Raw genomic sequence first — 25,715 nt, 5'->3', positions numbered from 1 at the left:
AAAAGCTCAGAGCTGTACTGGTAAACATACTGTAACACAAAGACAATTAATATCCTTTGGCTAAATCTATTGTTATGTACCTTTAAGGAAAAAGTGAGTGCTTGAATAATTCTCAGCAGATGCTAAATGAAGTCTGGCTATCAGAAATAGCAAAGACTGCAGTTATTCCTAATATGAATGGCTTGCACATTTACCACTCTAGTGCTTAATTCCCTACCACTGCACCTTTGATAGCTTGGAAACTTTAGTAAGGTAACTACCACTTAGCAGTTAGGTAACATAAAGAGGATTAATTATTAACAATAAATTCCTGCAGCTTGGCAAATGTTAAACATCGATAAAGAAAAGGGTTGGAAATATTTATGTAGCTGTCTATTGCCCTTATGAGTAGATAGTGCCTGTGAGCTATGAAAGTATTTTCCATACATTGATTAAATATGTGTTCTATAACTCATAAAATGTAAAAAGTGCCAGAAATTAACTTATTGTGTTTTCTGAAAACAAATGACTAAAAACCAGAAATGGTTTAGTATGGTAATGTGCGTAATTCTCAAATAGTTGTTTTTATCTTGTTATTTGAGACTGCATAAGGAAAACAAAAGCAAATATTTAATACTTTTCCTACCTGAGAAATAATTACACTAATTAACTGAACAGTTATAATATGTTCTTCTTATGGCTCTATAACTAGCTTCCATTCATAGTAATTATCTCGGTAATTATCCTTATTTTAACAACACATATTTATAACACCATTCTAAACACTTACCTCTTAAAGGCTACACTGTTGTAATGAAGGTGAAGTGCTTTTATTTTTGCCACAATGCAAACACTTGACTTCAGACTTTAAAAAAAAGCCTTTGTATTTGATTAACACTAAAGAAGATATATGAAACCTGTAAAGTGCTGCCGGATATTAGATTAGTTAGCAGAAATGACAAGTCCAAATGATAGCAAATGTGGGGTCTGATTCAGAATTTTTGTACTGTTCTGCAACTTAATTTTGATAATCATTTTTAGACATAGTCCTATCATAGTATTCAGTTCAAATTGGTCTCCATGTGAGAATTGCACTTAGCAATTCCATTAGTACAAAATCATGACAGGGAACGTCAGAAACTTTTTATAAATTTTTAAGATAAATTCTGCTTTTGCACCTGTTAAGCAAAACAGTAAGCCTTGTGACTCACTGATAAAACTCTTTAGGTTCTACTGAGAATATTGAGTATTCTTCAGACATATCTCCTAGAAGAGGTTGGGTGGGAAATCATCTTGAGGAACGTAGGAACGAGTAGGGTAACTCGTCCCCACACATCTGCAAAGAAAGAACAATAAGAGCCTTTGCTACAAGGGGAACTTTTTATTTTCTTTTTGAATGCAAATGGAACAAAGGAGGAACTTTTCTGCAGGAGGATGTAGTGGGTTTACATGGCAAGGTTTTGATAGCAGGGGGCCATAGGGGTGGCTTCTGTGAGAAGGATCTAGAAGCTGCCCCATGTTTGGTAAGGGCCTCACTGCTGACCAGAGCTGAGCCAATAAGTGATGGTGTTTTGCACCTCTGTGAGAGCATATTTAAGACAGAAAACAAAAAACAAAACAAAACAAAAAAAAAACGCTGTGCCACACAGCAGCTGGGAGAGTGAGAGGAGTGAGGAACAGCCTTGCAAGCGCCAAGGTCAGTGAAGAAGGAGGGGGAGAGGTGCTCCAGGCGCCGGAGCAGAAGTCCCCTGCGGCCTGTGGTGAGGACCATGGTGAAGCAGGATGTCCCCCTGCAGCCCATGGAGTACCATGGTGGAGCAGGGTTCCACTCTGCAGCCCGTGGAGGAGACCACGGTGGAGCAGGTAGACCTGCACCGATGGAGATTGCAGCCTGTGGAAGACCCCTGCCAGAGCAGATTCTGGGCCTGACCTGTAGGTCGTGGAGAAGAGACCACGCAGGAGGAGGTGACCTGGCAGGAGCTGCTCCCCGTGGGGGACCCAGGTTGGAGCAGTGTGCTCCTGAGGGATGGACCCCATGGTAGAGACCCATATCTGGAGCAGTTCTTGAAGAGCTGCTGCCTGCAGGCAGCCCATGCCGGATCAGTTCAGCAAGGACTGCATCCCATGGGAGGGACAGGGGACGAGAGTGACTGAGAAGGAGCGGCAGCAGAGAAGCGCTATAGACTGACCATAACCCCCATTCCCCCATTCCCCTGCGCCGCTCGGGGGGAGGAGGTGGAAGAGTGTGGATGGGGGCCCCCCCCCCCCCCCCGAGAAAGGTGTTTTTATTTTTTTTTTTTCCTTTGTTTCTCTCTTCTTTAGTAATAGGCAATAAATCTTACTATCTCCCTATGCTGAGTCTGTTTTGCCCGTCACAATAATTTCTGTGCGATCTCCTCATCCTTATCTCAACCCTTGAGCCCCTTTCATCATATTTTCTCCCTGTTCCTCTTTGAGGAGGGAGAGTGAGAGAGCGGTTGTGGTGGAGCTCAGCCACCCACCCGAGTAAAACCACCACACAGGATCATTGTGACACCGTGCCTTTAGCAGCTATTTCTAGAACAATATGTTATTCACGCTTGCCTGTCCTTGTTCCTCTGGTAAGTACAACATCATAGTGATGCCTTTTCAAAATATTCTAACAGAAGGAGAAGGAATTAAATGGAAAGTCTACACTTGCAAAGAGGAAATCTGCATTTCTTAAGCTAACCAGAAGTGAGTTTTTCCATTCTTTTCAGAGGAGCTAGAATTTCACTGTACAGACTGTACAGTTATAGAGCCTAAAAACACCACCTGTGTAACAGGGAATTTCATCATACAGAGTGAATTCTATAGAAGTCAAAAGATCCTGCAAATAGGAAAAGAGAATTTATGTCTTGAGCATCACACACACATATATATATATAAAGGCATTCTATAAACAAATATATATTATTGCCAGGGAGATTTATTTTTCATTTTCTACACATCTAGATATTTCTATTTTCTGTTTTTCATCTCTTCTGTTTACCATCCAAAAATAATTTAGATTAATTTAGATTTTTCTACTGAATTTCTGAATTATTTTAATGTTGCTTGAACTGGCACAGCCAAAATAATTTTGCTACTGAATTTAATTCATCGCCATCTTCTGTAGTGGATCCTCTATGCTGTTTCTGTTGCCATTTTTTATCCCAGGACACTGTTTGAAAATGTGGAATAACTTTTTTTTTTTTTTTTTTTTTTTTTTTCCCTCATCACAGGCAGTATCTGTTCTGGCTCTTCTAATCCTATTTCAGATGATTCTTTTATATTTAAAATCACTTTCAATTCCATCTGTAGTACTATTAATATGTCAATGTTTTTATTTATCCTCAGACCACAGTGGATAACACAGTGAAAAGTAGTTCATTTTTTAATGTAGAGTATTAACTACAATCATTCTAAGTTTTGCAGGTACAAGCCTAATTCTAAATTGTGATATTGTAAAACTGTATGTTGCTGTTGCTCATGTGAAGCATGAAGAACTTATAGTGGAAAGCATTTTGTGATAGTCATGCTCCTATATCAGACTAGGCATCAAAAAATTGGGGTGTTTATAAAACTGAATGAATTTTGAAAAGAAAATATATATATAGCTAAATTATGTCATTTTGGTATACATATTGGTCCAATATGTATAATGAATATATAAATATAATATAATATATATATATGATATAATAAAGATATATAAAAATATATATAAATATAATCAACTTAGCAAAAGTCTTTACTGTGTGTTTCTTTCACATTATGAATATACATTGCACAATCCAGTTTCTAAAGATTAGTGAAGATCAATTGATCCCACACCATAATGAGAAATAACAGTTCTCTTTTTGAGGCTCAGATCTGTTGATGTAGCAGAAGATCTGGTGAAGGTTGCATAGCACTCACGCCAAAGATGTCTCTGGAATCAAATTGGGAAGAATGTCACACAACATGTGTCCTGCTTGCATTTTCTGACTTAAAGTCAGGAACTTGAAGTTCTCACAGAAATCAAGAAGTATAAGATTAATCTCATCCTTGCTGTTATTTTTAGCTTGATTGCATCTGCAGTTTTCATGCCTCTTCATTCAAGGTGTGATGTCTGCTAGTGCATACTGACACAGCTGATCAAACTTTTCTTGATTAATACTGTATTTTTTGAGTCAACTGACATTATGTGCAAATGCAAGTAATATTTGTCACTTAATTTTAATCCTGTATTTTCTTGTCAAAACAGAAAATTAAGTTTCTGTGGCACTACATTCTTCTTGGACCTTCTGGACTATATAAATTATGTCTTTCCTGTTCAGAACGATGCTCATTGGTAATTCCATTTGTTATTTCAATAGGAGTAATCTTCAATAAAAAAATATGTTTTTCATATTTAAATAGAAATATTTTCCTTCTCTGAGGTTTTCTCTCCAGTTTCAAGGTAATAATAGCAGTGGGGTTCTAATTTTAATTTCAGCAATCATTTTAGAAAACTTACTGAGGTAGAAAATTTATACAAAAAAAAATAAATCTGACAAATCATAAAAATAATACATATCTACCTCCAGGTTTTCTGGAAGAGACAGCAACAGAAACTATCTTGGATTTTACACCCCAAATTCTAAAGGCCTGTTTCATCTCTCACTGTCAATACCTTGTCCTAATAAACAGCAAGTGAAGGCTTGCAGAAGCTCCTAAAGGCATGCCTACACTGACCAGTTTTGCAGTGTTACGATAAAAGAACCAACACAAAGCCTTCTCTCCTCTGCCTGTCTCATTGGTGATTTAGTCCTTAAACATCGGAATTACTTAATTAATGTTCTCTAAGCAGGAAATTTTAAATATAATAATAGCATCAGATTCACTTAGGATAATGTGGTGGTTTTACCGTGCTAGGCAGTTGAACACCACTACCGCTCTCTCACTCCCCCTCCTCAGATGAGGAGGGGAAGAAGTAAAGGAAAGAACAACTCACGGGCTGAGATAAGGATAATTTAATTAAAGAGAAAAAATATATATTATTAAGGAAATATTATTATTAATTAAACAATTCAACTAAAGGGAAAAAGGGGAAAGGGAAAGAGGGAGGGGGAAAGGGAATAACAAAACAAAACAAGTAAAGGCTATGTGGAAATGCAGATGAAAGAAATTACTCTCTACTTCCCACAAATGAGCGATGCTTGACCACATCCTTGAAGCAGGGCCTCAACGCACGTAGCCGGTGTTCAGGAGGAGGACAGACGTTTTTGCAACGAGAGCCCACCCCTCCCCTCTTCCTTTTTCCACCTTTTATTTCTGCGTGTGACATCATATGGTATGGAATATCCCTTTGGTTGGTTTAGGTCAGCTGCCCTGCTGATGTTTCTTTCTCTCTTTTTTTGCCCACCCCCTAGGAGGGTTAGAGAGAGTCCTGATGCTGTGCCAGCACTTCTCAGCAGCAGACACAACACCGGTGTGATACCACTGCTGTTCTAGCTACAAGTGCAGAGCACAGCACTGTATGGGCTGCTGCAGGGAAAGTTAACATCCCAGCCAGACCCGGTACAGATAACATTCTTGATTAAGAGAGGTACTGGGAAATACACCTTGAGAGAACCAGTCTTGGGATTGGCTTTCCAAGGTGTCTCTATCTGCATGGAATTATTTGGCCTGAATTTCAGTGTTTGTGAAAGGATTAATAACATTATCTGAAAGGGCCAACAGGGAGATGTTTTTAATTAACTCTGAAGTTATTAAAAAAAAAATAATGTTTATTTCTTTTTTAATTACTGTGTCTCTTTATAGGAATAATAATAGATATTTCAGTTGGGATTGGCATATGAATTGAAACAGGATCTAGGTGGGAACACAGAGAAGGAAAGATGCAGATGAAATGTTTCCATTCATCACCGCCATGACAGAAAACACTGAGGGTTTGCATAGGGATTTATCATTGCTCCTGACCTATGCCTGGATATTAGTTGTTTTTGGTAGTGACTGAAACAACACGTGTATCTTCACTAACATATCTGACTACATAACACGTAGCTGCACGGCCTGTTCCTGCATTCTTTCTTTGTGGACTTGTCCCTTGAAAATCAATGCATATTTTGTCCAAGTAAGTAAAGAAGAACTAATCTCTTAAATCCTGCAGTCAGTTTTTGTTCTTCAATCCGATGACATGAAAAAGACCTACTTTGAATGTCCACTGCTGTATTTAAAATAAAATTAAAACATCAAATAGGGTGTTTTTTTGTTTGTTTTTTATTGTTGTTGTCGTTTTGTTTTTGTTTTTGATAAAACAGCCAGCAGAATTGAAACTAACAGCTAACAGCTTCATAGAATAATATGAAGTTTCGCATTTAAATGTGATTCAGGTAATAGAATGTTAATATATCCATTAACATTAAAAGAGCAACTTTCTAAGAAGATACTCAATAAAATATCTTTAGAAGTTATACACAGCTTCTTCAAGCTTTATATACTCACATTTTTTTACATGTCCAACACTTTCAGGCTTCTCTCAAAGAAATAATCACTGTTAAAGATCTTCTTGTGGGTTTTCTGTCTCTTTCAACTTTGTACCTGGTGTATATAAAAGAATTTACTCTACGACTAGATATTGGCATCCTATTATTATATTTTCATATGCAGGAAGAAGCTAGAAACACGCAAACATGTCTAGAACTATCTTCACCACTACTGGATGCTACAGGCTACTTAGACCAGGATGCGTTACTTAGCACAAAGACCAGCATGACAATGAGATGGGAAATGTGATAGCTTCAATCTTTCTGTCATACCGTCATAATACTCTGTAGGCAGCCTGGCTCTTCTTGTTTTCCAAATTGCTGAGTTGAAGGCAGTAATGTTTTTGCTTCTTAAATATGGGTCATAGCTCCATGTGCCAGATAGAAGAGTTCAATTAAGAATAATGCATTCATTATTGTGAAATGTGTTTATTTGATTCGTGTCAGTATGCTAGGGCCGCATGATGAAATATAAGCTCCTATTTAAGAAAAACAGAGTGATTAGTGTACATAGTTCTTGTATCATGCAAAGGAACGATCCAGCAATTTGTGTAAATAGAGGGTTTGAAGGGCGAACATTGAGACTCTAGTCTGGGAGGTAAGAGGACCAAGGAGTTTTTTTTAGGAAACTGCAGACTTTTGCATGGGACGCTGCGCAAGCCTCTGATAACCAGCAAAGAGATCCAGCAAATAAGGAGAAAGGGGGAGTTGAAGGACGACCAAAGGACAAAGCCTGGGAGGAAGACTATGAGCCTTCAGCACAAGAGACCCCCAGAAAGACCACCAGAGACTGCTACGCATGCGTCCAGAGAGAGTTTGGATTCCAGGAACTAATTATAATAACCCCACCTTTTCTAGGAATAGTGATGAATATGTATTAGTCTAGGAGCATAAGAATCAGAAACCTGATGTAACAGGTGTGCGTCCTGGTAGAGCAGAGACTCCCGGTGCACCCAGCGCTGTTTGCTTGCCTCTATTCGCTTAATAAATCACAAAAATCCTATTTGGGACTTAATCATTTATCACATTATCAACCTATATCTAATCACCATCATGTAGAATAACTGGATTAACTGCATGGTTATTTTGGGACTCTACCAATAAAGATTCAGAAAATGAAAATATAATTGATTTATATCCAGCATGGTTTCATGGAAAGTAAGTCTTATTAACCCAAACCATTGTGCTGTTTTGTTGTTTTTTCTTGTTTTATTTGTTTTATTTTTTCTTGTGTTGTTTTTGTAGTTTTGTTTTGTTGACAGAATTACACCTTGATAAAAGTAATTCCTTTGCTTTGTCATACCATTTTCTTCAAGACATTTTAATTCTACATAACATTTTGAGTAATAAGATTACATTAGGGAATTAATCAGTTACACATCAGACTTACTTAAAATTGTCTCATTGACATATCTCAAACTATAATTGTTACTGAGGAGGTGATAATGATTGGAGACATTTCTGCTGAGGTTCCCTTAGGGAATGATTTTTGGTTCTCCACTTTTCAGTGTTTCTTGGTATGGTCTCAATTAATATAAAATATGTTTGTTGAAATAGTTTGAAGATCACATTTTAATAACAGGATAACAAATACTGAGAAGGACAAGTTGCTAATGCATTGGCATCACTGAGAGTAGTAGTGATAGCTGAAAAGTAGAAATGTAATAGTGGCATATTATAAGTCTTACCCACCTAAAAATCATAACTCTGTTTTTGGTGTAGACTAGCATTGCGTCTCACTTAAGTGGATGGAATGTCATTCTGCCTGCTATTTTTTTTTTTTTAATTAACAGAGGACTAACTCTGAATTAAAATATTTTTTTCTAGTATGTGGGATTGGAATATATGTATTTTTTTCTGTTCCTAGTAGTCTCTTCTATGATTTCTACCTGCAAATAGGTAAGTATCCTTCTTTGTGGTTTTCTACATGGGACACAGGGAGAATACAATCACCTGTGTTATCAGCGAACTTGTAATATTCACTGCTCAGTATCTGGAAAATGATTATAATTAAATCTTATGTTTCATGGCTTCCGCTAGTTTCTTGCAAACTCAGGTTTTTCTTCATGTTTTGTTCTTTTGTTATTGTGGAATTGACTTGAAGTAATCAACTTTTCTTTACTCTTTCCTTTCTTCTCTGCTTGAAACATTAATAGATTGAGACCAAATAGACTACCCTAAAGATCTCAAAAACACTGGAAACAACCTTGTCTCAAGCACTTTGTTCCCTTAGCTGATGCCACATGTTAAGATCACACTGAGATTTCAATGTGGAATTGAAAACAATTTATTCCTAAATTCAAATTGGCAGAGGAATCACCTTTTCACTGCCAAAGACTTGGATCATTTCCTTGGATTATTTGGCTGTATCCTATTCCAAATGGTAATTTATTTCATGGTCTCTGCTTTTCTCTGTCTAAGGTGCAATCTAAAATCTGTGTCTTGACATACTTTAATTGAGGTAAAATCTTCATCATTTAATATGCAAGAAACTATGATTATAATATCCAGGTGTCCTACATTTTAAATCAGTGAAACAGTCAAATTTCTTTCAATTCTTAGAGCCTAGACCTTGTAAATTATGAGCCTAATGTTTAACAGAAGAAATTATATTGTTCCAAAGCATGACCTTTAAAATATGGAAGGATCATTAGGAAACAGGCAATCCTAATCTGGTTTTAGAAATATGACTAGAAATTCAGTTCTCTAGAGTATCTAAGTTCCCAATGTAATTATTGGAAAGGGAATTGTCATTTTTCCCTGGGATGTCTAAACCAGAACCTCTGAGTAGGTTATAAAATCTGATTTCTACTCCCACCCATGCAATGAGGTTGGCTTATTAGTAAATCATGAAACTACTGTGAACCTTACCTAAGTGATATTCAAGCAAGCAATGGTATTTATTATAGTCAATAAAAGCTTTACAGATACAGAAGATACCATGTTGTCACCATCTACAGATCAGTAAGTAATCAGAAAAACAGAACTAAACAAGAAAGTCCAAACTAAAGATTATTTCAAAATATATAGAAGTAGCTCTTCAAATGAATTTAGAATGCTGCATAAAAATGAATTTTAAAGTTAATGGCACATATAGTAGAGGATAATAAACCCACAATAGAGAAGGTGCAGATGTAGCTCCCTGAGGGAGCTTCAGAAGGAATCAGGCCACATCAGCTCCAGAGAACATGACAGTTACTCTAACCAAGAACATCGGTCAATGTGCTTGTCTGAACAAGCCCTTTGGGTTAAAGGTGAAATCAAAGCTTTCTGATTGTAAGGTTTCCTATATATTTGGTTTCTGTGTAAAAAGTGGAAACCCGCTTATTACTTTTTTTTTTTTTTTTTCCTTTTTCTGAGCATGACCCTCATGAGTCACCTAGCTGCCAGTACTGCAAATCATTTATTGATTTGTTGTATCTGAGTTTGTTCTTTTCTTCTCTTTCACCTATACTAGAAAAATCCAAGACACATCAAGTACTATTTTGAAAAACACTGTGAAGGCACCTGAAAATATTATTGCACATCAGGTATGTTCATTACAGCATTAATAAATTAAGTGAAGGCAGCATTCAAAAGAAATTATATTTACCCAAAGAAAATAGGTCTCATAAACATAAAATCTCTCAATAAATAGGAAAAACAAAATGCTCTACCCTATTCTGAATGTCTAGTTTCCCAGTGGAAATACTACTTCATTTTTCATTTTTTATTTTCTGAGGCACAATCATTGATTCTATGTTTGTATGAGCAATATTAGATACTGCATCTTACCATAGGTCTCATTGCAATATGTATATCATATTATTTAGGTAATTTCCTATAATTAAAACCATTTATGGTATTTCTTCTTTATATATCTGAGTTTTCATAAATAATTGAATATGTTACAATTGTTACAAAGATGTGCCAGAAATTCCCCAAACCAATGTTTCTATCTGACAAATAAATAAATAAATAAATAAATAAATAAAAAATTGCAGAGAATTGCTTTAATTCTGAGGCATAATGTTCCTTCCACTAGGAAAAGTATTTTGCATTTGCATTACCTTTTCTAGAAAACAGTAAAACTAAGTAGTTTATATAAATGTATTTTAAAAGTCTATCTGTCTTCCTATTTCAAAACAGAAGAAATCTATCATTACATTCCATTATGTAGTAACTTCAAGCTATTGTTAACATTTTAATAAAGTTCACAATTGGGTAGTGTAATACTGCGCTATTCTTTTAATATCTCAAATGAAATCTTCATTCTTATTTCTGTGATAGACTGAACCTCATATTTTATGGCTCTAGCAAAATGAATTAATAAATAAATCCTGTTCTCAGACTGTTTAAATGGCTTATTGGCATATCACTACTTTTATTGATCTTTATACAGTAGACCAGACAACTATAAAATGGCATTTTTCTTCTTTGGTTTATCAAAATTCCAATACCATAATATTCAAGCAATCTAAAATAATGCATCAAATAGCTAAGTTTTTTTGTTTTTCATAAACCCAGATCTAGTTAAATGCTTTGTGTCCTGAGATTGAACATATCCATCATTACCATCCATATATGTTTACTTTAAAAATGAAAGAATAAAATATTCAATGGTGTAAGTTATTTTTTCCATCCTTTCTGTCTGAATATGTAGTCTTAAATATCACATTCCATATCTTGAAATAAATAACTAATTTGTTTGGCCTACATTTTCTGCCTTTAAAAAGTTAACAGTTAGTGCAAGTGCCAATTGTCAAGTTCATCAAATTCCTTATATGTATAATTATAAAGATATTTTGCTGAACATGTCACTTGTGATGGTATCTTTAGTATTTTTTGTTTGTTTGTTTTCATATAGAAACGTAGAATATCCTTAGTTGAAAGGGACCCACAAGGACCATCAAGTCCAACTCCAGCCTGCACACAGGACCACCCAATAACCAGACCATGTGTCTGAGAGTGTTGTCCAAACACTTCTAGAATTCCAGCAAGCTTGGTGACCACTGTCTTGGGGAGCCTGTTCCAGTGCCTGACCACCCTCTCAGTGAAGAACCTTTCCCTAACACCCAGCCTGAACCTCCCCTATTGCAGCTACATGCCATTCCCTCAGGTCCTGTCACTGTCACTGAAGAGAAGAGATCATTGTCTGCCCCTCTGTTCCCCTCGTGAGGAAGCTATAGGCTGCAATGAGCTGTAGGCTGCCTCCCCTCAGCTACTCCTTTTATGTTTTGCCTTCTAGACCCTTTGTTGCCCTATAGTTACAGAGACTGTTCAGTGTAGCCAGGACTGCCAAATTTATGATCAGGGATTTATACTAAAATGTAATTTTGGAGTCAAAGAACTTTATGTAACTATATTTATGTTGATGACACAAACTAATCAATATTTATCTTCTTTTATGTCAGTATTAGAGGTATTTCAAAGACATCTGTGTTTCACTATGTATACCTTCCACCAGCATGTATTCCCTGAAAATCAATAAAGAATCCCAAAGTCAAAAGCTTGCTGCAAATTTCATGAAGGGATGCTTTAAACCACTGTCTTGTAATATCCCCATGTCTTTTTAATAGATTTATAATTAATATTCTCATGAATGCAAATCATGTCAAAAATGTAAGGACAAAAACAGAAGTTTGTCAAAGTACCCAGTACACACAACCTTATTAAAACTCAAAAAGAAATTACCATGCCATGTAAGAGGATGATCTGCTGCTTAAAGCGTGTCTGTGGGACTGTGACTTTGCAACACATTTTGGATCTATTTCACTCCCCACTATTCTTAAAGAAAGACAATAGTTTGTCTTTTATTGAAGGTGTATCTCTAGTTACAAAAGAACTGCAAGGACAGTATTTGGTTCAGTACAGATGAATAAACATCAGCAGCATAATATTTAAAAATATATATCAAGAAATAAAAAGGTTATTTCTTCTTAGCTATACTAGACTGAGCATTTTATTATTTACCATCTAAACTAAACTTCCTTTTTCTTTTTCATGAGTACTTAGGAGGTCTCTAATCACAGCATCATGGAAAGTGTTATTGCTGTGCTGTTTCAAAACTTGTGATTATCTCCTGGCAAAGATAGTGTTGTGTTTATCCATACTATATTTTGCTGGTTCATACATAAAATAAAATAAAATAAAGTAAAATAAAGTAAAATAAAATAAAATTCAAAGTGTTCAACAGAACATTTTCTTTTCAGTTTAAAATAAACACACTTTAGTCCTTCATTATACTATATGGAATACATTTGATTTCTGGCAGAGAAAATAACATGTTTCAGTAAATGTTTCAGTCAAGACCAATATGGAAATTGCACCGATTTAACATTTTAAAATTCAGTAGGAGCTTCAGACTTTCCATATTCAGGACTTCCTGTGATTTAGAAATGGCTGAGGGCACATGGATTGAATGCAGAGATTTAGGAACAGGCTTTTTGTTCTGTGTTTGTGAAACACCACAGTGACTAGTATCACTGCTTGCTTACAGGTAACAAGTAAGTTTTAGTGTTGTTTCTTAAGATTTGTTTATGTTGTACAAGATAACAATACTGAATATTTCTATGTATGCTACCTACCACTAATTATTTATCATACATATTACAACTTTATGATGGGATCATGCAGGCAAAGATGTGCTCACTTTTACAAGTTGTGAAGTGGGGAAACAATTTCTGAAACATCAAAAGCCACTCATCACTGGGATAAAAAGAAATGCTGCGTTTGAAGTGATGAGAAATTTCCATGAAAATGAGATGTTAACTGTTTCATTAACAGTAATATATTAAACAAACAACAACAAAAGGCTTATCTAAAGCTGTGCAAGGAAGCTGGAGGAAAAGGAAGAAATTTTCCAGCTCTCTAGATATTTCAATCACAAGTTAACAAACCTCAATTTAAAATTAGAAAGAACTAGCATCATTTTTTGATCAATCTTAGCAATAAACATGTAATAGACTAGGGAAACTATCAGACTAGGGAAACATGCAAAATCATCATTGTATTTGTTTGTGCCTCATATACAGCAGAAGAAGTTGTATTGATTCTCACTCTTCAAAACATTCATGGCAGCTTTGTTCTTGTCATAGGTAACACACTACTGCAATTAATGATCAGACTTTAGTAGTGTTTAGAAGTCCAACTCCCATATTTTCCGAAGAAACACAAAATTTGTATTTAGAAAGAAAATAAGACAGGTAATACCAGAGAAAAATCCATAGCCTTCAGCTACATCCTTTGTACAGTCTAGGGGAAGAATCAGCTACCTCAGATCCAGCGGTCAGCACAGTAAACAAGGACTGTTTAGGCAATGGAAAATACTGTGTGGAACTGTTTTAGTAATGTGGTTCAGATAAAGACCTTTTCCTCCCCATCTGCATTGCTAGGTGTTCATAATTATACCACTTTCTGTTTAATCTATTTGGAAGGAGAAGCTGGGGTCCCACAAGGGTGATGCAAGCTTGCCTTCTTGGCTGATGAGACTGCATGCTCCTGTCCTTCTTGAGGCATCTCTGGCTGTAAGGAGCTCTGTACTTCACTCAACACTTTTCAGACCTCCTGTGAATGATGCAGCCTAAGTTCTTTCTGACAAAAGAGGAGGTGAAGTGTTTCCTTCAAATCTTCAACTGATATTAGCCAAGAGTTCAGCAGTTATGAGATTTGTTCCTGACAGGAATTAAACTCATATCTTCAACTCAGTAAAGTCAGTCTGAAACCATTAATCTATATTATATTTAAAAACAAACAAAAGTGTTGCTCGTCTTTGCTTGGAATATTAGGTGATTACCTGAAAGCAGAGGCAGTATAAAACTGACCCAAAGTCATGAAAAAAAAAAAATAAAAAATGTAATTTTAACAAAGAAAGAGCTGGTTCATTTTTCACTGTAGGTAAGCGTGCAAAGATTTGTGTATCAATTAGAAACTACATTCAGTGGAGTAATAACCATATTTTAAATCAGAAACCATTTATTGTCTCTTTTGCAGTATTTTTGTGCCACATATGCATATAGACTAAGCAGATGTAATGGGACTATTACATCTATAACTGTTGAGATAGCACAGTGAGTTATTTTTTGTTTGTGTTTTTTTTTTTTTATGATTATTTTTATTATTTTTTTAAGTAACAATATCTATTGTACATAGTTCCCTCATCATTGTCAGAATGGCAATAGGTACAGTGCTCCCAAAATGCAATTGAGCAGTCTCTACCTCTTATATCTACTGTTACCTGGAAATCCAACAAAATAACTATTCCAAAACAAAGTTCTCCATGCTTTTACTGAAATAATCACAGAATCACAGAATCGTATAGGTTGAAAGGGACATCAAGAGATCAATGGGTCCAACCCCCCCTGCCAATGCAGGTTCCCTAGAGCAGGCTGCTCAGGTAGGCATCCAGATGGGTCTTGAATATCTCCAGAGAAGGAGACTCCACAACCTCCCAGGACAGCCGGTTCCAGTGCTCCATCACCCTCACCGTGAAGAAGTTCTAACATATGTTGGTGTGGAGCTTCCTGTGCTCAATTTTGTGGCTATTGCCCCTTGTCCTGTCTTCACAAACCACTGAAAAGAGGTTGGCCAAATCCCTCTGTCTCCCACCCTTCAGGTATTTATAAACAAGTTCCCCTCTCAGTCTTTTTTTTCCAGGCTGAACAGACCCAGGTCTCTCAGCCTTTCTTTATAGGGAAGACGCTCCAGGCCCCGTATCACCTCCCTTGACCTGCTGGCCATGCTCCTTTTAATGCATGCCAGGATCCCGTTGGCCCTCTTGGCCACCAGGGCATGCTGCTGGCTTATGGTCAACCTGTCATCCACTAGGAACTTCTCCTCAGAGCTTCTCTCCAGCAGACATCCCACAGCCTGTACCAATACATGTGGTTAACGACTCCAGAATTGCTATTTCCATACCTTCCCTGATGTCAAAATTCTGAGATTTCTATTAATTTTCATTTTCCTATTGCGAGGATTTTCCCCCCTCATTATTTTTTTCTTCTTTCTCCTAAATCTTTCTGTTTTCTGCAAGTAATTTTCCAATAGAGGGCTTAATACAATTAACATAATAGAGGACTACAGAAATATGCAAACGTACTCTGAATACAAATGATTTCAGGTTGTTTTGAGCTAAGGAGAAACACAGGAATGCAAAGAACTTAATTAACAAATCTTTTAGTACTGCTAGCAGACTAGATCACCATTTATATGAATCCAAGATTGTTACTTTTTTTCCAGTCTGAGTAAGAGCTTTGTATGTCAGACATGGTAAAATAAGTTTCTATTATAATTATATTGTAAGGTAAAGATATTATTTTAGGTTATCAGACTGAACACTACTGCACAGCTCAAAAGACAGAGTTAAGAAAAAAAAAATAGAAAATATTTGGGTTTTCATATGGAAGTAATTTCAAAGAAGAGTTGGCTAACTAGTTATAAATTGAAAGAGAAAAAAAAAAAAAGAAAAGCAACAACAACAAAAGAAAATAGTGATTTTTGTTAGTTGATAACAACAGAACTTGCCCACAGGAACAAAATTTTTCCCTTATGTATTTCTCTTACACTATGTAAGTTGTACCTATGGTGCACAATAAGCAGAGGACCTCTAGGACTCATTACCTCCCTTTGAGTCTCTTAGCCTACAAAAATGACTTATTCACTGGTCCACCTTTTAAAAAAAAAAAAAAGAAACATGCTTTTCCCTCTACTCTTAGAAGGAGTCACTAGCACTTTTGAGACTTGTCAGGTGATGGAAGCAGCAGAAGTCATTTGGAATAATTTTCCCAGTAGTTGTTTTTTCTATGCTTTTTCTGAGCAAGTTACAGGAAACGATGAAGCACCTTCCTGAACTCTGTTTTCTCATTCTGATAGTTTCCCCAGTAAATACTGGACAAGAATTTAATGGCATACTAAATTCATCTGCTCTTTTGAGTTCTAGCAATGAAATAATATTCTGTTAATAACATAATTCTTGTTTTAGTAACTCTTACAGTATTTATTTAAGCAGTAATTCTTTATTCTTGTTTCTCATTTTGAATGAATTCTTAGGAAAAGATACATTTCACTACTTCTGAATCTCGCTTATAAATTGGGCAGAAAAGCATATTTATGTCTTTTTATCTGCATCAAATATCTCTGTAAGTTCTTGTAGTTTATACAGTTAGTATAAGTTCCTCATCACTGCCCTGAGCTGCTGGACATTCTTCTGAGTTCAAGATACATATGCTTTTGATGCATTTCCTGTTTGTTCAGAAAGAGTTTGGAGTTAGAAGTTAAATAGAAACAAAATTCAAATCCCACTCAATATAATATTTAAAGCATAGTGCTGTGATTTTGGGGGTCATGCATTAACAGTATAAATAGCAAGCCGTAAGTAGCAGAATAGACATCACTTCATTAAGTTTAGAAAAAGTCAAACTATTGTTTATTAGTTTTAAAATATTTGAAATACCTTTAAACTCCGGTACTTCTACTTCCTATTATTCTACACAGAAGCAATTTGTTTTAAATTGAACACGGACAAAGTAAATCTAATACGTCTGTTTTGAGCATTCTCTTGCTATGTGCAGCATCTGTTCTGTCTCTGCTAAGATTCTCCCTCTGACCTGCATGATTGCCTCTCTTCATTTCTGAGTGCCAACTAAACTCTGAAAGTCAGCCAGAGGATACCATGCTTAGGTAACTAGGCAAGTCAGTAGATTTCTGTTACAATTACTGTGCTTTAGTCATTATTAAAACACACTTCCATTTCTTTCATTTCTACTGACATACAAAATGAAGATGCATGTCATTAACAGAACTTGCAAAAGTGGCTGTTCTTCTAGGAAAATAAATAAAATATGTTGGCTTGCCAGCAATGTTCTGGAGCATAGATGAGCAAAAATAAGTAGTTCTACAAGAAAACAAGAGTTGGTGTAACTTCAAATACTTAGAGATAATAAAGGCTTAAATCTCCCCGGAAAGGTAAATGGTAGGGGAATTATCCACAATAATTAATTTTCTCAGGCAGAAACTAAGTCCAGGCCTGCTCCACAGAAGAGGTTACAGATTCTCCTATGCAAAGCTAATTGAAAAAAATGCTACATAGCTACAGCAATATGATTAGTAATGTCAGAAAACAACTAGGGTGAGTGGGTGAAGTTCCTTAAATCTACAAAATAAATAAATAAATAAATAATCAGATTCTTTACAGAGACAGGAAAGACTTCTCTCCAGAAACAGTACCGGGGCCTTTCCTGTTATTCCATAGTAAAATATAATTAGCTATGTTCTAAAAACATCAGAAATTATAGATTTTGCTGTACAATTTTTATTTATTTTTCCTGCTAACATCTTATAAGAACATGTTGCTTATGATTGCATCCCTGTATAACCAGGAGTAATTCTCTGTAGAGTTCATTATGATAGCAAATGCAAACAGGAATGTGAATGAAGGATCGCAACACATAATAGAGTGTAGTTGATCTGCTGATACAGATTTTCTCAGAAAAAAAAAAAAAAGAGCCAAACTGGGCTTTGTTCTAATGTAAAACAGTCAAAACATAAGCTCCAACTTTATGTTGTACTTTCAGTGTGTACTGAAGATGGTTCTTTTGATCTATTTCTAAGTTATCAGATATGTACACAGTTCTACTTCATTATCGTGCTGAGAAGGACATAACCCCCCTTGGCCCCTTGTGATGGTCTCTTTTTTCTCTCTCTCTAATCCTGTTGCTGAGAAATATAATGAAACACACCATGCTTCTGCAGCTATCACAGAAAACACATCTCTGAGCTTAAAAATAATCTTGGGGATCTTACATACCTTTGGAGTTCTCTGGTTAAATCTGTGCAAAACATCAATAGAACAGTGTGGAAGAGTATCTTTGCAGATAGCTCTAAGGTACACTTGCAGAGGTGTTTAGGTACTTAAAGATGTAGATGGATGATACATGGGGCTTCCCTGGTTTTCACTGATTTGAAGAAGAAATCTCTTCCTAGTTTTCTTTGAAGATAATCCCTTTTGTATTTGACTCCATCTGAAGGTAAGCACTTTTGAAAATCCCATTAAATATCAGCTTGCCTCTCCAGGCAGGCACCTAAATAACTTGTTCTACACCTCTAGCAAAATTTGAAGGAATGGAAGTGGAAAACAGAAACAGCAGGCACCAGAACCTCAACACTCTTTCAGAAGGATACTTAATATTCATTTTATTCAGTGTTCATTTTGGGTGTTGAAATGGGAATAAGCATTGACACCATTCACTTTTGGTCATTGAAATTATCCTATTGCCTAGGCAGTTTCTGTGGGCTCCCTTTATTATCAGCAGATTAAGACACACTCTTCCAGAGGAGGTTTCTAAATTAGTCTGTAATGGAGTTATTTTCTTCCAGTGGCTGTACAGGGAATCTGACTGGCTCCCTTACTTAGCTAAATAAGGTATCAAAAGATGGAAAAAGTCAAGACACCCTATGATATTTATTTTTAAGTATTATGTAGGAGTACAAGATTACCATTGTAATAATAGAAACCACTTGAAAATTCCTAATTGTAGGCAAAGCAAAGCGACATAGCATGATGATTTTTTATATGATTTATTATGGAACACCAGCACATGAATATCACTGAAAGCATATTTCGATTTCTTCTCAAAGTGAGAAAGATTATTTTAATTGCATCAGCACCCATTTTTCATTCTTTGTCCATGTTTAGATTTCTTGAGGTTTTATATAGATTCTTCTGTATGAAAATTCAGAGTTGACCATAGGAACACTGTTATGTATAAAATAGACAGAATCCTTTTTTTTTTGTTTGTTTTGTTGGTTGGTTGGTTTTGTTTATTTCCAATGACCAAATTCTTCCATTACAAATGAATGGAAAATGTAGACAACAATCAGAAAGTAAAATGCAGAAAAAGAAGTCTAAGCCTGCTTCTGCGGGTTCAGGCACGAACTCCTATACATCTCTAGAACCTCATTGCAGGTGGGGATAAGAAATAGTCTGCAACTGATCCTGTATCTGCCATTACTTAATTCCAGTAAGTTTTTTTTTTTTTTTTTTTTTTTTTAATCAACATCTTGAAAGCTTAGCAGTTGCAATATAACTAGAGAACTAACTAAAAATTTAAGGGAAATAATAATTTACTGTAATGTGGTTAGGATTTTTGTGTAGTGCTTATTTTTATGCTGAATACATAAAATATACCATTGAGAGCTGGGAAATAAGAATTTCATTGAAATGCTAGCAATACACATAAGGGCCCAGCTTTCCACAGAGCTCAGAATGACTATTTAAGTATTTTCCATAGACTAAAGAAACTCAAAGAGGAGATAATTAAGGGTATTATATCCCACAATACCCTACTCATTTGACTAAAATGTAAAGAATGTACAAGCAGATTGATTCTATCTCACCTGAATTAGAGAAAGAACAGATGTGAAATTAGATCCTCTACCACAGACGAATGGCTTAACTGTACCTCCTTTTAAAATATTCAAATTAGATATCTGCGAGATATCTAGGGTTAGGCTCTACTAGAGACTGGAACACAGAGTAGAAGATCTGAGTTCTGCTATTCACACATTAAAATTACTGGCATCTAACAGGAAGGCAATGTATATATAGAACCAACAGAGATGATGAGAACCATTTACCCAGTCCTTCCACAGAAAAAGAATAGCAAGGTACACTGAGATGCATCTGGGCAAGGTGGGTTCAAGTATTGGTTAAAAATTTGACCTTTATTTATTCTGAGTTGACTGAGTGCTCTGTGCATTAAATTGCTGGATGAGAAGCACAAAATACTACTGCTTCAATCCAAATAACATTAGGACAACCAAACATCTGTGTTTGGTGAAGGATATTTTTGTTTGGCAATTTAACCAGAAAACAGAAAACATCCAACTCCACTGTGGTTCCCCAGTATCCCAGGAATACTGATCTGCAAATTTTGAGTAGCATCTGCCATTTGTCTTGGAATAACTTTCACTGAATATTACAACTGTGAATTATATAAACACAAATGCAGCAACAAAGCTCTCTTGCTAATGATGATTGTTCTTTTAGTAATTGCATGTATCATTCCTGTAATTACAATGTTATTTATTATGTTAATTTACTGCAGTATTCCCATTAATTATTTCTAAATGTGATTGGACTACTTGCTATTTCTGACATTTGATGCAGTTAGGAATGGTGTGGGCAACATTTTAATTAATCCCCTAATGTTCTTGTTTGGTATGTGCTGTAGCTGTACTGTGAATGGACTGCTTATAATGTGAGGTTTTGGGGGATTGTGTTGTTGTTTTAAAATTATTATTATTTTCCTGGTGAGCTAATTTGTTCTAAAAATGTAGCATAGAACGAAGGCATTTGCCAAGTTATAAGATATATATATATATATATGTATTCCCCAACTCCCAACTCTATATTTCTACTATTAAATGAAGCCTTAAAAGCATGCATACATATACACACACATACATGTTGTCATGTATGAGTGTTTCTCTCTCAGAAACTGAATATAAATTATTTAGTAGCACCAGCAAAAAAAAATAATAAAAAATAATCAATAAATAAATAGGCATACCAGTTCTTAAATGTAAAACCTTATTCTCAAGTTTGGAAAGGGTGAATTAACCTCCCAAGAAAGATGCTGGAAGCATTACTGAGTTTTGTATTGGCAGGGTGGAGAGGGTGTTCATATCTTGACTGATTGTCAGATAGCTGTGAAAAGAAGTAGAAATGACTACTAGTACTAGTAGAATTTACTACCTAAAGGCACTTTTCCATGCCTGATCCTGGTCCTGTTTGTGTTTTGTTTTCCTGGAAGCTATCTAGGCAAGAAATGCACAACAATATTCAGAGAACAGCAAGGCTGGACAAGCAAAGATAAGTGGAAGAGGTGAATCATATCTTAAAGTAAGCTGGATGAGTACACATGGAAGTTTTTACTTAAAGAGTCTTACAAAGTACAAAATATCTGTGGCCTCAAAATCCCCAGAAAACAGTCTCCATGGCAGGCCAACCTATTTAAGCACAAAGGTCAGACTGTCAAAGAAACTAAACTGCCTCACAGAGGTGTAGAGCAGATGATGAACTGTGAAGTAATTGAATGAACTCCTGCAATCTTCCATCCTTTGATATTTCACACTCTCACATATTTTGACTACTTACCTAACAGTGCAACAGACATCAGATTACTGAGTTCAAGGCAAAAACAATTATCCTGAAGAGAACTGAAGGGGGAAAGACAAGCTTTAGCCCCTTTGTGCCATTAAGATGACTAGTTTCTTGAACAGTTGTCATCCATAATCTTTTCACCTTTTCAGAATTGTCAGTTTTTGTTCTTATTATTGATGGTGGTGTTTTTTAAATTATTATTATTATTATTATTTTCTTTAAAAACAATGAGTTTTGATGCAAGAATATGTCTTTGCTGCTAACTTATAGGGAAGAGGTTATCCCCTGGGGGTGGAACCTGCATATTATTCTCCCCTCCCACTGTTTCCCTGGTCATAGGTTACATATGGTTGCCTGAGACAATAAATGTTGCTACTGGCTTTTCCAGATACAGATCAAAGTCATTATTAGATGACTGGAATTTTTTAATTGAAAAATTAAGGTCAGTGACCAAAAAATACCATTTTACTGTCTCCTGTTAACTCTGATACATCTCATTTCTAGGTAATAAAACATCTCTTCATCAAAATTAAAAACAATTAAATGTTTTATTAAATATTATTATTACTATTATTTATGCTACTCTTACTTCTTACTCAATGGGTACAAATATACTTGAAAGAATGAGAAATATATATGATTACCAAAGAAAAATAAAAATGGTTAAGCAATTACCTATTGGGTGCAAACAGGGTGTAAAGAGGACAGGGCCATGTTATTTTCAGTGGTACTTAGTGCCAGGACAAGAAGAAATAGGCACAGACTGGAATACAAATGGATCCATCTCAACATCAGGAAACACTTCTGGCTGTGCAGGTGGCTGAGCACTGACACAGGTTGCCCAGAGAAGTTGTGGGGTCTCCTCCTTGGAGATCTTCAAAAGCCACCTGGACATGGTCTGGGGCAACCTGCTCTGGGTTTGGAGCAGGTGGCCTCCAGATTTCCCTTCCAGCCTCACTCATTCTGTGATCCTGTGAATTACTACAACATAATTAGCAGTGGCACACAGAAGGTATATTTATTTTTCTTATATAAACACGAAATAAGTATCTTCTATAATGCAATAGTTAGCTACTATGGTGAAATAGAGCATACTCCAAATATTCTCAGTCATTTCAGACAATGTTACAACATCAGTTCAGCATAAAATTTAAAACCTTCAGAAGTTTTACTGAGTACTTTGAAATTTGCTCTGCATGTCCTCTCCTATTATTTATTTGTAGTTTCAGCAACAGCAATTTTTTTCTTTAAGAAGTATTCATTTTCAAGGTAAAATTATCATTAACACTATTCTTCAAAATATGAACGGGGAAAAAAAATAAAGAGTAACAGAATCTATTGTGCCCTGAAGCTTCTGGAAAAAAAAATAAAAAAAAATCATTCATGTTACAAACACTTTTATGCAGTATGAAATGGAGAAAAGCTAGTATTCAGAACAATAAAAAAGCATAACTAGCTGAGGCGTTGCATACCCTCCTAAAATACATGCAACTTACAAAACTAAAAAAAAAGTGTTTTTTATTCCATAAGATAGAGTGAGCCAAGATATAATTAGAGGTGGGGAAAAATAATAAAGGGCAATATTTTTATTATTTGATGCTTATTAATGTACATTGTGGCCCTGGTCATAACTGTAACACAGCTCAAGACAGTCACTCAAGTCAGAGTGATTTGCACCGTATAAAAATAGACAAGGGTAGACTGAAATAGAATCAACAATAATTAGAAATTGTAGTATTCTCAAAGCCAGAGGTACTAAGAAACTTAACTTTAAAGTTATGTGCCTCAAAGACACATTGGCCCTGAAGTACAACAGGATCTCCTGGCTTCCAGTAGTGCCCATGGGGGTTGCTAGTTCTTCACCTCATGGGAATGAAAGTTTGAATTTTGAAGACTGACAAGACTGCAAACCGTCTCTCTATCCAACCATCCCCAACTCTATCTCTATCTAACCATCTAATCTCTATCTAACCATCTCTCTTCTGCTGCTGACAGAGATGCCCACGAAACTGCTGACAGAGATGCCCACGAAACAGTGCAAGACTTGCCAATATGTTCAGACAAAAATTTTAGAATCAACCAACATGCAATATTCATGTGCTGCACCAATCTGGACTTAGAAATGCCATTTTCCCTAATCCCCATACTGCTGAGATAAATTCCAGTTTGCTGTAACTGTAGCAGTTCCAGAGCTACTTCACAAAGCAAACAAGTAATGACAACAGCTCTGTTATCCACCACAGGATAAACCATTCCCACTTGCAGGAAAAAAAAAAATAAAAAAAATCTATATTGTTATCTGTCTGCATTCTTCTGTTCATATAGTATCTCTGCTATTATAATCCTCTGCAGGGAAACAGGGTATTTAATCAGCAGATTCAATTTTCTCACTTGCAGGAAAGGGGTGTGTGGGAATTAAGTTATGTTTGCCCAAGAGAGTGCACTTACTATGAGCTAGAGAAGTGCTTATAGGACCTATAGACCATTCATTCTGGTCATTTCATGCATGACAATGCTTTTGTAACCATTATAGGTTCCCATATGCAAATTAACTTCTCAGTCCAACATCTTCCTGCTGGTTATCAGTTTTCCTGAGATTCTGTTTGTTAATTATATTCCCAAAGAACCTTTGCAGCATGTTGCAAGTTGTGTGTGTTACATAATCAGTAATAAAAATTATTATTCAGACCATGTGGTAGTATCTGAAACAACTTGGCCACTAGGCAGTCAGACACAGAAGAGAGAAAAACTGACGGAGACTGTATTACTTTCATTTAAGCAGAAGAGGTGTTTGCTCAGATCATACTCTCTGGCTGTTTTCCTCTGACTGGGTCTAAGCAGCTGTCTGACGAGCATTTAAGAGCCATGAATCTCCATGTAGAGACAGACATGCAGCACCATCAGAGAACAAGGGGCACCTCTTTTAGTCCTGTGACAGCAAGCACCCGGAGCTGGCTGGCTCTGATCTGAATACAGGTGTAGTGCCTCATACACCATATTGATTCCTTGTTGGGATGAATAAAATCATATTTTCATGATTTTCTGCAAAGAAGTAACAGGGAGCATTGGTCAGGGTTGTATTTATACATAACTGCATTATGAAATATTATTTAAGCTTAATATATAGGTATCCTTCATCTAGGTTTGTATATATCTTACATGTAGATAAATATACACATAAAGATTAAGCTTAAACAAGGGAGTGAAATTTAAATAACTGCAATGGGCATTATGTATACAGTACAAATATATATATATGTTCCCTAACATATGAGGATATGAGGATAGTGGCTATCTTTTCATCAGAGTAGGAAGAAAATGCTCTGAAATATCGATACTTTCTATCGAAGTGTTCAAGCAAAGAAATGTTTACTAAAATATTGGAATATAATACTAAATTCATATAAAATGACTAAAAATGGAGAATAGAGGACCGGGAACTGGGACCAACTGGCTGTTGGAGCAGCAAGTTTTTCAGAGAACCCCTTCCCCTTTTCCCATTTCTTTATTTTATTGTTTTTATTAGTATTCCTTGCAACTCACTTTTCCGTGCCTGTAGTGACCTGGTAGCTTTTCTGTCCCTTTTCCCCATGTGCTCTCCACAATCCTGTAGTTTAAACCACAGATGGCACGGCATATGTACTCACTCTGTCACCTTCCTTGCACAGGACGCTTACCCCTGACAGATGAGACACTGGTTTGTTCCGGTGCGGAGTAAGTTCTACGCTCTTTATGTTGGTGATCTCTTCAGAACATGTCTCCACAGCCCAGATGCAGGCCTGTAAGGAAGAGGACACACTTTCTTCGTCCTGCTTTGGACTTGCATTTTGTGAAAAGAGGATTTCTTTTATGAATAGCATTCTCAGCATTTCCACTTAGTGGAAGACCATCATGCCACCAGTATCTATCCAAATCTCTTTCTACTTACCTCACGGCAAAATCTGAATTCAAGTTAGGGCACCTTTTCCACACAGCCTGTTGTTCAGTCTTAACAAATACTTAAGGACATTCAAAGTCAGGCTTACCTGGATGCACTAGAGCTTCTGAGGTTGTTTTTTTTTTTTTTTTTTTTTTTTTTTTTTTTTTTT

The 25,715-nt window shown here is 35.9% G+C and overlaps 1 long non-coding RNA gene across 1 annotated transcript in view; it reads right to left on the bottom strand.

The window, feature by feature from the left end:
- Positions 1 to 9,957: 9,957 nt before the first annotated feature.
- LOC118155813 overlaps positions 9,958 to 25,715 on the bottom strand; it is a 16,454-nt gene continuing 696 nt past the window's right edge. Inside the window, exons 2-3 of the long non-coding RNA XR_004746026.1 lie at positions 13,029 to 13,037; positions 9,958 to 9,968 (exon numbers count right to left, since the gene is read on the bottom strand). This is a non-coding gene — a long non-coding RNA (uncharacterized LOC118155813). The remainder of the gene's footprint in view (positions 9,969 to 13,028; positions 13,038 to 25,715) is intronic.

The sequence above is a fragment of the Oxyura jamaicensis genome, chromosome 1, assembly GCF_011077185.1.
Source record: "Oxyura jamaicensis isolate SHBP4307 breed ruddy duck chromosome 1, BPBGC_Ojam_1.0, whole genome shotgun sequence".
Lineage (NCBI taxonomy): Eukaryota > Metazoa > Chordata > Aves > Anseriformes > Anatidae > Oxyura > Oxyura jamaicensis.
Note: the sequence above shows the minus strand (reverse complement) of the source record. Positions and strands in the feature narration are given on the sequence as shown.